This window comes from Urocitellus parryii, chromosome 7 (genome assembly GCF_045843805.1).
Source record: "Urocitellus parryii isolate mUroPar1 chromosome 7, mUroPar1.hap1, whole genome shotgun sequence".
NCBI classification, from domain to species: Eukaryota; Metazoa; Chordata; class Mammalia; order Rodentia; family Sciuridae; genus Urocitellus; species Urocitellus parryii.
This window is the reverse complement of record NC_135537.1, coordinates 105,620,292-105,631,246: the sequence shown is the minus strand read 5'-3', so window position 1 is coordinate 105,631,246 and position 10,955 is coordinate 105,620,292. Positions and strand designations below refer to the sequence as shown.

The 10,955-nt window shown below is 39.6% G+C and overlaps 1 long non-coding RNA gene across 1 annotated transcript in view; it reads left to right on the top strand.

Moving 5' to 3' along the window:
• LOC144255725 (uncharacterized) overlaps positions 1 to 4,480 on the top strand; it is a 5,590-nt gene extending 1,110 nt beyond the window's left edge. The window contains exons 2-4 of the long non-coding RNA XR_013343906.1: positions 2,839 to 2,898; positions 3,002 to 3,140; positions 4,400 to 4,480. This is a non-coding gene — a long non-coding RNA (uncharacterized LOC144255725). The remainder of the gene's footprint in view (positions 1 to 2,838; positions 2,899 to 3,001; positions 3,141 to 4,399) is intronic.
• Positions 4,481 to 10,955: the final 6,475 nt, after the last annotated feature.

Here is a 10,955-nt window from a genome sequence, read left to right as displayed (position 1 = left end):
GTCTACTCTCACCCTATCATATGTATCCTTTGTTTATTTATTTATTAGTTTTTTTCAAGTGATTCTTCTTAGACATATAAATACTTAACGTTATTAAAGTGTATGTATATGTATGTGTCTGCCTTCATCTCACATGAAATGTAGCAGAGCAACTCCGTTCTTTTTTTGCCTAAGATATCCTTGGAGATTTTTATCAATACATAGCACTCTTTTTAAAAAAATTTTTTAGACAACTGTTTAATATTGCATATACCATAATTGATCCAAAAATCCTCAATGACAGACACTTGGGTTGTTGACAATATCTTGCTGTTACAAACAGTGTTGTAGTTAAAAAAAGTGTACATAATGGCAATGGTATTTTGCATATACCCAGATGTATCAGTTTTCTAGATTCCTGAAAGTGTTTTACCTGGATGAAGAGCAAATCCATCTGAGATATTGGTAAGATACCTACAAGCAAGATTTGAGTGTGCCTGCTTCCATTTCTTACCTGTATACTTTTGTTGTGTTTAAAATTTTTGTTTGCAAAATCTATTGATTAAGTTGTATCTTATTGACAGTGAATTTCTCTTATGAGAGAGGTTTAACATCTTTTCAAGTTTAAGAGCCATTTGTATTTCTTTGTGAAATGCTTTTTAATCCCTTTGCTCATTTAAAAAATTGGGTTTATAACTTTGCTTCTCAATTTTTAGAAGTCCTTTTGTTTTTCCAGTTTATCATTTCTCTTTTGACTTGGAAAGTTTTAAAAAATTTTGTTTATTTGACATGTAGAAGCATTTCATTACTATATAGTTGAAGTTTTCTGGCTTTTCCTATCATGGCTTCTGGATTTTTAGTCTTAAGACACAATGATTTCATTTGTCTGTGGAGGTGATAGCTAGAATATAATTTAAGATTCTCTACTTTCTGAGGGTCCTTAATTGAGTGTGTGGAATAAATTGACAATAAATAGATTAATAAGGGGAAAGGTATACAGATTTTATCCTGTGCAAGACCCTGGGAGCATCAAAATAAAAAACAGAAGGGAAATGAGGAGTTAAGGTGGACTTAGAGAAAATCGATCTGTTTACCTTGCTAATATGAATTGATGCAAGTTTTTCTTAGAATAGTTTTTCAGAGCCATTTCTGCCTGCAATTCTCTGACTATCCACCTTGAAATATGCCAAAGAAGTATTTTGAGGTGGGTGTTCTTGTCTCTTACCAAAGTATTCTTTAAAATCCCTTTTTCAAAAAAAATCTAATGATTTCTCAGATAGCAAACCTAGGAGACCTTCTCATCTTGACTCATACCCAGAACACAGTCCCATCAGGAAGTCCTTTCCTTTCCCTAAGAGAGGTGTCGGATTCCCCACATGTAGTCCAACTCACCACCAGTCACGGGGGTGTTTCAGTAGCTTCCTATCCCTACCATCTTCACATGGAGGAAGGAAGACTTTTAAAATGCAAATTAGAACTTCCCCAGCTTATCACACTAAAGCCACACTGGCTCACTTTCTGTTCCTGGAAGATGCTGGTTCCTGAAGTTCTCTCAGCCTTGACCATTTTCTCCCAAGATAGCTCTGTGGCTTTCTGGTGGTATCCCATCAGTGCCCTCAGAGGCAGGCCTTCCCTGACCACCCTACCTGAAAATAGTAACTCTTACCCCTTCTATTTGGTTTGTTTTTTCTTCTTGGTACTTAATGTAACCTGCCGCAGTCTGGCTGGGCACAATTCAGGAGCCACTTGTCAAAAGAAACTAACTTTATTTTTAGAACTACAAACGCCAAGCAAAACAGCTCCTCAGGAAAAACCCTCAGAGCCCAACTGCCACCACCGGCTTCCACAAGCCTCCCCTCCCCACACCAACAACCACCTCCCACAATCCTCCTGCTCTTGAGGCCGATTGGCTAGGTCGCGTGGGCGGAGCCAAAGAAGTCCCCCAATGAGCAGTTCCGTAGTCTGAAGGGCAGGGAAACAGCCCAATGAACATGACCGCAGAGGAGCCAATCAGCTAGATGTTGCTGGGGCCACTGTGAGCCAATCATCAGCCGGCAGCTAGAAGTTTGCTGGCAGCTGGAAGTTTGTTGGGGCCCCTTTGGCTGTGGCTCTCAACAGTAACCTGACACTATTTAATTTCTTTTTGCTTGTTTGCCCCACTAGCACCTGAACTGCCACAAGAGTTTTGCTTTGCTTGGTTGATTTTTTTTTTTTAAGATGTGTTTGGGTATTTGGAAGTCAGGGAAACAGTTCTATGGGAATTCTAGTGACTGATTCATGAAAACTGCCAATCATCTTTTCTTCCTCAGGAACTTTGTGTTACATTGGGGCCCAGGAAATGAACTCTATCTAGAGTGTCCAGTTGTGGAATCTTGTCTATCCACCTGCTGGCAAGCCCTTATTGGATCTTATTCCAACTCAGTCTCCGCTGTGCTCCTGGAAAGCAAGAGAAGGGATCTGAGCAGGGTCTAGCTTATATCCCACTGTTAGGAGAAGGGGCAGCAAGTTTCCAGGCACTGACCCTCAGGGTGGTTAGCAACCCTGGGGACCAGGGACAGAAGCAGGAGACTCTGGGATAGAGCTAGGGATAAACTTTCCTCTGGAAAAATACTGACTGTTTTGAGTTTTTTGACCACCTCTGAGAGCTCTTTTAAATTTTATATAGCTTTTAGGTTGGTATTTAAGGTTTCTATTTTAAGGTATATAAATCACATATATATTATATAATATAATACAATATATAGATATATGATAAATATTTAATATAAACATAATATATGATATAAATCATATATAATTAAATATTTTGCTCTTATAAATTATCCATAATTTTCATGTGCATTCTTTTATTTGTTCTAGAATGTTTGAAGCCCATATGCAGAGCTACAAAGGAAATGACCCACTTGGTGAATGGGAAAGGTTAGCATTTGGATTTGGGGGGTAGGGGCATTGTTTTTGTTTTTTCCTTTAAACCAACTATATGTTGTACTATGGAAAATTAACATTATCCATATTTTTCTAGCTATATGCAGTGGGTAGAAGAGAATTTTCCTGATAATAAAGACTACTTGATAATGCTACTAGAACATTTAATGAAGGAATTTTTAGTTACGAAGAGATACCACAATGACCCAAGATTCATCAATTATTGTTTAAAATTTGTGAGTATACTTTCATATCGATAATCAAATCTGTAATCATGTTGAACTTTTGTTTTTTGACCTATATTTTAAGATCTTTTAGACTGCCTTTTATTTTAATTCCTTGTTTCCAGTCATAAATTTTTAAAAGTTGGATTACTAGAGATGCGTATAGCCTTGGCTCTGTATAGTGAATCATTGATTCAGTTTTTAAATTCTCCTTTATTTCAAGTTTGCACATGTTCCAACATGGAATAGAAACCAAAAAGTAAAAGAGGGTTTGTTGGGTAGGAAACGTGATGAGCAGGAAACTCCCAGGTGCCAGGAGAGCTCCAGGGAGTAAACAGTGGGGAGCATTCTGGCTCTCAGAAACTACACTTAGTACTAAGGGGAGAATGAAGGCTCAGGCCTGAAGATTGCATCTCTTCGACCTGGAAGTTAAAGGCTTGGAGATATAAAAAATCACGAGTGGAGTGGATAAGGCAAACATGAATTCGTTCACTGAATTACAGAGTTCTGGTTGGAGGCACCTATGGACCTTGAGCAAGCTCAGAGCAAGACACAAGTAATACTTCATGTGATGGGTTTTTATAGACTTACTGTCTAAGGAAATAGTTTGGGTAATTTTGGGGATATTGAATGTCAAGTAAAGGAATGATCCTAACTTAGGCTTGTGACCAGAGAACCATACACACCTTTGCCTACATAGTATATCCTCAAGCCTCCACAAATATAGAAAGGTGGAGGGCCAGCTAGATTCTGGGCTGACCCAGATTAGCAGTTCTGTGTTTTATTTTTTTTGTTGTTTTTTAATTTATTTTGGTATTTATATATTTTTAAAATTTTTAGTTGACACATTATAATTGTTCACATTTATGGGATACAGTATCCATCACCTCATAAATTTATCATTTCTTTGTGTTGGGAACATTCATTCATAAATGCCAGTTTGGCTCTGTCTCCTGCATGCACCCCTTTATTTTGAAATATTATTTGCCAACCATAGTTACCCTACTATGCTCTAAAACATTAGAAATTATTCTTCTTATCCAACTGCACCCCTGTAGCTCTTAACATCTTTTTTTTAATATTTATTTTTTAGTTATTGGTGGACACAATGTCTTTATTTTACTTTATATAGTGCTGAGGATGGAGCCCAGGGCCTCACACATGCTAGGCAAGTGCTCTACCTCTGAGCCACAGCCCCAGCCCAGCTCTTAACATCTTTCCTCCACCCTTGCCTCATTGTTCTTCTGTGCTTTTCTTCTGGGTTCCTGTAGGCTGAATACAACAGTGACCCACATCAGTTTTTTGAGTTTCTGTACAACCAGGGGATTGGAATCCAGTCATCTCCTCTGTACATTTCCTGGGCAGGGCATCTGGAAGCCCAGGGGGAGTTGCAGCAGGCCAGTGCTGTGTTTCGGAGAGGAATTCAAAACCAGGCTGAACCTCAAGAGCTCTTGCAACAGCAGTACAGGTAGCTTCTACGTACAGCTCCTCCTGGCATTTCCTACTTGGAGAGGAAATGTTTGCTTTTACATTGTATTGTTATCTATTTTATGGGGAAACCTTGTGGAAAATTTGGTCACTACAGAGTAAAGAAAAGAAACTGCTCAGAAATGTTACCGTTACCTACTTTCCATAATTATTACATTTGATCATGTTTTTTCTGTGCTAAGGACTTTTATAGGAGATTCGAATTAGCTAAATAGTTTATCCCAATTATTATTATAAGTTCTCCAAAAGATTATTTCTTACAGAATCTTAGTAGATGATCTCACCTATGAAATTAAAAGTAATTCTTCAGTATCACCTAATTTTCAGTCTTTCCCCATCATGTAAAATGGTTTTGCTACCATTAGTTTGTTTGAATTAAGAGCAAAACAAGGTCTAGCATTTGGTTGTGGATCTCTCCTCTTTTTAGTATGCACTCTTGCTTGCATTACTCCCCAATGTCAGGCTTAGGAATTGCATATAATTCCACAGAGTTGATGTGTAAAAATGCTGTGAAGTGGCCCATTTGAGATGTCCTCACAGAGCATGGGCAGTAATGGATCTAGATACCTTTTGAATAAGCTTTGTACTTTCACTTCTTTCTCCCAAATGTTAATATTCATCTTGTTCCAAATGGGTAAAATAACCAAAGTAGGAGTCCAAACACTATTATAACATTTACAGACTTGAGGAATTTTTTTAATATATGTACATCAGATATGAAAATATTCCTAGCATTTTGTCTGACTATATTACTTCAACCTTGGTCTTTATTAACATATAGTAAGCTGTTACCTTTAATTTCTACTTTAATACAGTATATATTAGACTGTAAACTTAAAATCTATACTAATGCCTTTTCTATCATTTAGTTATTTCAGACACGTCTCACTGAAACCCATTTGCCAGCTCAAGGTAAAATAATACTTTCTGCACTGTCAGATTGTTGGTAATTTAGTTACTAATTTTTGCTGATTTCTTTTCCCTTTAAAAAGCAAATCCTTCTAGTATTTAATGAAAACTAAACTATACTGTCTCAGGTACTGGGGAAGACACTTTGGTAATAATGCACTTTAAAGGAGACAAATCTACTTGATGATTACACTCTATTTTGGGGATTTAAAAAACAAAATCAAAAAGAGATACTCTGAACTCCATCTGTTCTGAATTGAATCAAATGTATTTGATGGCAACTTTAGGAAACATGGCAGGGCTTTATTTCCCTTAGAAATAAATACCACATTTCAGCAATTTGCATTGACTATCCTATCCTGATTAAATAACCAGTTTTACAGTTATTTGGGGGTACTTCTTGAACATTTTGATTTGGTCAGAAATTGTCTCTAAAATACTTACTTACAAAATATTTTAGTTCCATTTTCTGAGACAGTGTGATTGAATTGATTTATTTCTTGTGCTGCTTACTGAAAGATCAAGGGGATGTATTGTGTGATAATTTTGGTTACTGTGATTTTTCTCTTATTTCTCCTTATTTTATCCTGTTTTCCCTTATAGCTAGGACCTCGGAACCTCTGCATAATGCTTCAATTTTAAACCAAATGGTACCATCAAAATCAAGTCAAGGAAAGAACTCAGCGTCTATCTCTAAGAATCAGGTAATGGTGACTATTATAGGTTGTACAGAAACTAGGAGTGGTATTGAACGGTCCTCCTGGCTCCTTTCTGTATCCACCTTGGCATCTCTTTTCTTTAACCTTGTTTCCTGTGACTTAACATCCATGTCAGCTTCCCGTTCCCATGTCAGCTTTCTGGGCCCGTGGCCATCTACCCTAAATTTATACTCAACTCACAAATATAACTTGTTATGGGACCTAAGGGCCCCCTCCATACAACCTCTCCTGTTCACTTCCTCCCCAGCAGTTTTTCTCCTACCAAGATCCTCTTCCTCCTTGTTCTGCTTCCCTCTTTCTTAGGCCCAGGATTCCTACCTTGATTCATACCCAATTGGAGCCAGTTTAAAAACCCAGAGCTTCAGCTGTTGGCATCCACAACCTCAGTAATACCAGAAGAAATTTTTAATGGATTTTTTTAAAGGTTTATGGGCTCTTTTTGTTGCAAAAATTATACTACCAATGATGATGCAAACTAAAGCTTTAGCTATTAACTGAAATTTTACCAAGAACATGTAGAAATCTACTGGAGATTAAGAAGCCTTTCTACTCATATATTGTCATATTGATTTATGAGGTAATTTGTGTAAAGTTTTCTTTTCAGTAAGTTAATGCTTCTGTTTGTTTTCTGTATTTTAGGGTTCAGAAGTGTCTGGAGCAATACCTTCAGCTTGTGATAAAGAGTCAAATATGCAAGTACAATCATTGCATAGTTCTATTACTTAGTTTCCTTCCAGAATTATTTCCATACACTGTTGTAAGTGATGTGTTTTCCCCTGTAGGGAACAAAGGGTGATCGTGATTTCTAAATCAGAGTGCTCTGTGCCCTCATCTTCAGCAGCCAGAGCTGATGTTCAACAGGTCGTTATGTATTGGAAGGAAAAGCTTATTCATGGAGAATCAGAATTTTCCTTTGAAGAACTGAGAGCCCAGAAATACAATCAACGGAGGAAGCATGAACAATGGGGTATTTGGTCTTATAGTCTTATATTTTGAATTGTTTTTATGTCAATTAAAACAATGAGTAATTACATTTTTGGTCAAATAATTGACTATACTGAAAGACTTCAAAAAATGTCTCTAGCTCGTCTTGTCAGAAGCCTAGCGGTCTCTGTTAAACACCAGCGTAGCAGCTATGTTTGTTCAAGACTTGTATTCACGTATTGACAGCCGAGCCCATGGCTGAACCAGCCCTGAGCTAGATATTCATGCCAGTGTCACCTTAGCCTTAGTCAAATAGTATTTTAAATGTTTTCAATATTATCTGTATGGAGTTCAACTTCTGTATATAGTTATTCTAAAGCTGTAAATCGTTTGTACTGTGAAAGCAACTGAAGTTCAGAAGAGATTTTCCAAGTTCTGCACTTACTACAAACAAAACATGCTGAAGGAGACCCCTGATCAAAGTGTTGTCTTAGGGGTTAGGGTTAGGGTTAGTTATAGAGACTGCAGAGTAGACTGAGATTTGCTCCCTACAGGGAACAGGGTGTGCCTTAATACCAGCGTTTGCACTTGGCTCTTGCTATAACCATGTGGAAGATGGACCCTTGCTCTACTCGGGACTTTTATACTGTCTATAGTGTTGGACCATATGTACTCTGTGAGCCTTTTTTTTTTCTCATTATTTTTCATATTTGGTCAACAACAAAAAGTCAGTCAGTATTCTTGGAGGATCCATTTTGAGTTATGTGAAGTCAATTTGGTGTAGACTCTGAGCTCTGCATTTCACAGAGGAAGACCTGAAGCCCCCACAAGGGGGAGCCCGAGGGCAAGAAGCCATACTGCTGTCCCCCAGCGTCCCACCTGCCTGCCCTTGTTCAGACCCTCCACCCACTTAAGGCAGCAGGACAGTATTCTGCTCATTTGCATGTTACCCACTCACTCAGTGCCCTTCACTCTGCCCTCAGGCCATCCCCTGACCTCTCAGGGGTTAGAAGGAAATTCTCCTTCAAAGAATAGCCTGACATTTACAAGAAACAGCCTCCTGGGAGACATCCTGCCTGGGAGACATCCTGCAGCTACCTATCTCCCTGGAATATCCTGCAGTTATCAGGATCATCAGACATCTTGCAGCTGGCAGTTTTACCACCCATATCCAGCAATTGCTGATTAGAGAGCTTCCCCATCCCCTGTGTGAACAATAAAAGTTTGCAGCTTGATCAGAACTCCTCTCTTGCTGTCCTCCCTCGTGTCTCTTGTCCCTTCATTCCTCCCCACCTAGGTTTGCTGCCCACGTTGATGTGTCCTGCCGGTCCTTCTCCCCACCTCCAAAACGTATGAAGCCGATATACTTCTTCTTTTTTTAGTACCAGGGATTGAACCCAGGGGCACTTAAGCACTGATCCACATCCCCAGCCCTTTTTATTTTTTTATTTTGAGACAGGGTCTTGCTAAGTTGCTTAGGGCCTCTCTAAATTGCCGAGGCTGGCCTTAAACTTTCGATCTTCTGCCTCAGCCTCCTGAGTGCTGGGATTACAGGCATGCACCGTGGCAGCTGGTGAAACCCATGTACTTCTACCTGGGCCCCGACCTTCTTCTCCACCCACCTGACTGCCTTGTCCTTTCCCACGAACTCTCAAACCCATGGCCTCGTCACGCTCACCCTCTAGCCCAGGCCGAAAAGCAGGTGTGTTTTCTCAAACCACTTGGACCCACTTGACTGATGAGCCAATGGTCCCAAGAGCTGCTGAATGCCTGGGGTCCTATGTCCCCACCACCCTGTCACCTCTCTCCCACTTGGCCAGTTCCCAACTCAGTTAAAGAATGAATGTCCAGTGACAGCATATAACTTAAAGAAATGTCATCAGTGGATGGAATTGAATGTGTATGTGTTAATCCAGAAGATTCAGCAGATAGGACAGACCAAAGAAAATCAAGACCGTAGTAATTTTTTGTTAAGAAGGAATTTGTACCCATCTGCCATGTAATGTCATAGTTTAGGCATCAGCAAGCTCTCATTAAAAGGTCCAATAGTAACTACATTAGGCTTTTCAGGCCATCATCTCTGTCAGAACTACTTGATTCTGCCATTAGGGCATGAAAGAGGCCATGGAAAGCACATGAATGGATGCGCATGGCTGTGTTCCAATAGAACTTCATTTATAAAAACAGGGAGTCCCACTTGGCCAGTGGACTGTGGCTGGCCCATCCTTAGTGTAGACCACACTGCCTGCCTCATACTCTCTTTATTAACAAGTATAAGACATTACACAATGTACACATGTGTCAAAACATCACAGGGTACCCGATAAATATACACAATTTTATGTTATTATGTATCAGTTAAAAAGTAAAGATTAAGCTGTCGGCTGAGGGTGTGGCTCAGAGGTAGAGCGCATGCATGAGGCACTGGGTCGGATCCTCAGCACCACATGAAAATAAAATAAAGGTACTGTGTCCACCTATAACTAAAAAAATCAATTTTTTTAAAAAAAGGAAAGATTAAGAAAACATTTGAGACCACAAAAAGTAGATATCACTAAGGAAAAAAAAAATTATAATTCTACTCCACCCGTTTTTTCTGCCCTTATATTTTATGCTTCTCTGTTTAACACTGGATTCAAGTTCCAACACTCTGGGTGCTAACAGGATTCCTGTGTCAGCCTTGGAATCCACAAGTCCTCACATCTGCTGACCCAGTGGGGACGTGGGACGCTCCACAGCACCCTTTCCCTCCTTCACCTGTTCCGAGGTGAGACCGAGTGAGGTGTGTAATTGAAGACCTGTATTATTAAAACTGTCTTCTGAAAGTAGCACATAAGGAAGGAGCCACCAGTCAGCAGAAAGCTCTGCTGTAGCCTGAAAAACATAATCAACCACCCGCAAGCCAGCAAATTTGACTGGTTATCTTCCTCAAAAACAGGTTGGCCCAGGAGTGATGTTTACATTGAGGCAGCTGTTTGTTAAAGGCAAAATACTGGGGAGTCTGTTCAACCCAGCGGCTTGCTGGCATCTTCTCCTCACCACATGGATGGATCTTTATAAAAAAGGCCATGACTAATTCCTTTTGCAAATCAGGTGAACCTTGGTCTCATTTAACTTATAATCATGATTCAAGTGACAAAATAGAGCCGGCTAAATGCTGAGGACCTGTCTTGCCGACTCACACCTGTGATCCCAGTTACTCAGGAGGATCACAAGGCCGAGGCCAAGGTCAGCATCATGGTGAAGCTCCAGCAACTCTGCCTATCTCATCTTAAAATAAAAAAGATAAAGGGCTGAGGATGTGGCTCAGTGATTAAGTACCCTAGGGTTCAATCCTCACTACCATTTTTTTATAAAATTTATTAATTAAAATAACAGTCATCCCTCTGTCTTGTGGGTTCCACATTCCCAGACTCAACCAACCTCAAGTAAAAAATATTCAGGGAAAAAAATGCGTCTGCACTGAACACTTGCAGACTTTTTCTCCTGTCACTACTAGTGTAACAAGGATTTTCGCAGCATTAACTACTAGAAGAAATCTAGAGATGATCTGAGGGTACAGGAAGATGTGTTGGGTTTTGTGCAGTTGCTCTGCCATACCCCCCATGGGGCTTGACATCCTGGGATTTGGTGTCTACAGGGATCCTGGGACCAACACCTCAGATCCTGAGTGACTGTGCAGCGCTGCTGCTTTTCCTATCGCTTATTTTATTTTATTTTTTAAGTTGTAGATGGACACAATACCCCTATTTTATTTATTTATTTTTATGTGGTGCTGAGACTTGAA